Here is a 3250-nt window from a genome sequence, read left to right on the forward strand (position 1 = left end):
GAAGGTAGCAGAGAGAGTGAGGGAGAAGGAGGGAAGGTAAGAGATGGGATGAGGGAGCAGAGAAGAAGGGTACCGGTCGGTGGTGTTCAGAAGGTCTTTAATAGGTAACACACATTGGTCACATGGGAAAAGCATAGTGGTTTATGGACACACACACACACACACACAGAATCTCACAGTGGTTCATGGACACACACACACACACACACACACACACACACACACACACACACACACACACACTCCAGCCATCTCTCTCCATCTCTCCAGACTCCCCCTCCTGCCATCCTCTCACCTCTCCAGACTCTCACTCCTGCCATCCTCTCCTCTCCAGACTCTCCCTCCTGCCATCCTCTCATCTCTCCAGACACCCCTCCTGCCATCCTCTCATCTCTCCAGACTCTCCCTCCTGGCATCCTCTCATCTCTCCAGACACCCCTCCTGCCATCCTCTCATCTCTCCAGACTCTCCCTCCTTCCTACCCCTCTCATCTCTCACTTTCCTCCTGCCATCCTCTCATCTCTACAGACTCTCCCTCCTGGCATCCTCTCATCTCTCCAGACTCTCCCTGCCATCCTCTCACCTCTCCTCAGACTCCCCCTCCTGCCATCCTCTCATCTCTCCAGACTCTTCCTCCTGCCATCCTCTCATTTCTCCAGACTCTCTCTCCTGCCATCCTCTCATCTCTCCAGACTCTCCCTCATGCCATCCTCTCATCTCTCCAGACTCTCCCTCCTGCCATCCTCTCATCTCTACAGACTCTCCCTCCTGGCATCCTCTCATCTCTCCAGACTCTCCCTCCTGGCATCCTCTCATCTCTCCAGACTCTCCCTCCTGGCATCCTCTCATCTCTCCAGACTCTCCCTCCTGGCATCCTCTCATCTCTACAGACTCTCCCTCCTGCCATCCTCTCATCTCTACAGACTCTCCCTCCTGGCATCCTCTCATCTCTCCAGACTCTCCCTCCTGGCATCCTCTCATCTCTCCAGACTCTCCCTCCTGGCATCCTCTCATCTCTCCAGACTCTCCCTGGCATCCTCTCATCTCTACAGACTCTCCCTCCTGCCATCCTCTCATCTCTCCAGATCTCTGGCATCCTCTCATCTCTCCAGACTCTCCCTCCTGCCATCCTCTCATCTCTACAGACTCTCCCTCCTGCCATCCTCTCATCTACAGACTCTCCCTCCTGCCATCCTCTCATCTCTCCAGACTCTCCTGCCATCCTCTCATCTCTCCAGACTCTCCTCCTGCCATCCTCTCATCTCTCCAGACTCTCCCTCTCTTGCTCATCCTCTCATCTCTACAGACTCTCCCTCCTGGCATTCTTCTCATCTAGAGACTCTCCCTCTGGATCCTCTCATCTCTACAGACTCTCCTTCCTGGCAACTTATCAAAGCAAATCTTGGAGTGGCCACAGAAAGACACATTCTTTCAGGTTCTTGGACCCGGCCTTGTGGTTTGTGAATGTGGTTTGTGTGTGTGTGTATTTTTGTGTGTGTGTGTGTTTTTGCGTGTGTGTGTGTGTGTGTGTGTGTGTGTGTGTCTCTGTGTGTGGTGTCGCACCCCAGTGCTGCCAGAGGTCAGCAGGAGAACACACTGAAGTGGTTTTATCTACAAGAGACTAAATATACATTACTTCATGAGGAAACACCAGGGGTTTCTCTCTCTCTCTAGCTCCCTCTCTCTCTCCCTCTCTCTCTCCCTTCTCTCTCCCTTTCTCTCTGTCATGTCTCTGTCTCTCTCTCTCTCTCTCTCCCTCCTCTCTCTCTCTCTCTCAATCTCTCTCTCTCTCGCTCTCTCTCTCTCTCTCTCTCTCCCTCATCTCTCTCTCTCTCAATCTCTCTCTCTCTCTCTCTCTCCATCCTCTCTCTCTCTCAATCTCTCCCTCCTCTCTCTCTCTCTCTCTCTCTCTCCCTCCTCTCTCTCTCTCAATCTCTCTCTCTCTCTCTCTCTCTCCCTGTCTCTCTCTCTCTCTCTCCCTGTCTGTCTGTCTCTCTCTGTCTGTCTGTCTCTCTCTCTCTCCCTCCTCTCTCTCTCTCAATCTCTCTCTCTCTCTCCCTGTCTCTCTATCTCCCTGTCTGTCTGTCCCTCTCTCTGTCTGTCTGTCTCTCTCTCCCTCCTTTCGCTCTCTCTCTCTCTCTCTCTCTCTCTCTCTCTTTCCTCTCTCTCTCTCTCTCTCTCTCTCTCTCTCTCTCTCTCTCAAACCATTGAAATGTGGGTCAGATTGGGGGTCAGTATGGGGGTCAAGTTGGGGGGTTAGTGTGGGTCAGGTTGGAGGTCAGCTTGGAGGTTAGTTTGGGTCAGGTTCAAATCAAGGGGGAGGGAAGGAGGGAAGGGAAGGAGGGAGAGAGGGGGAGGGAGGGAGGGAGGGGAGGGGGGAGGGGAGGGAGGGAGAGAGAGAGGGAGGGAAGGAGGGAGAGAGGGAGGGAAGGAGGGAGAGAGGGAGGGAGGGGGAGGGAGGGGGAGGGAGGGAGGGAGGGAGGGAGGGAAGGGAGGGAAGGGAGGGAGAGAGGGAGGGAGGGAGGGAGAGAGGGAGGGAGGGAGAGAAGGAGGGAAGGAAGGGATAGAAGAAGGGAGGGAGGGAGGGGGGAGGGAGGGAGGATATAGTAGTAGGGTCTTATTATAGACATAGAGACTAACACTATCAATAGGAGTGAGGGATATAGTAGAAGGGTCTTATTATAGACATAGAGACTAACACTATCAATAGGAGTGAGGGATATAGTAGTAGGGTCTTATTATAGACATAGAGACTAACACTATCAATAGGAGTGAGGGATATAGTAGTAGGGTCTTATTATAGACATAGAGACTAACACTATCAATAGGAGTGAGGGATATAGTAGTAGGGTCTTATTATAGACATAGAGACTAACACTATCAATAGGAGTGAGGGATATAGTAGTAGGGTCTTATTATAGACATAGAGACTAACACTATCAATAGGAGTGAGGGATATAGTAGTAGGGTCTTATTATAGACATAGAGACTAACACTATCAATAGGAGTGAGGGATATAGTAGTAGGGTCTTATTATAGACATAGAGATCTAACACTATCAATAGGAGTGAGGGATATCGTATTAGGGAGACACTTTTGGCAGGTGTCTCAGAGACAGTGGGACAGACAGCAGTTCAACGTCCTAGTTTTGATTTACATATGAATTTAACATAAAATCAACCACAAATTTAGCAATGTTTTTGGATATTTATTTTAAAGTGAAAAATTACTTTTTTACGTTGATTTATTT

Source organism: Oncorhynchus mykiss, chromosome 15 (genome assembly GCF_057628025.1).
Source record: "Oncorhynchus mykiss isolate SJ-2025 chromosome 15, ASM5762802v1, whole genome shotgun sequence".
NCBI classification, from domain to species: Eukaryota; Metazoa; Chordata; class Actinopteri; order Salmoniformes; family Salmonidae; genus Oncorhynchus; species Oncorhynchus mykiss.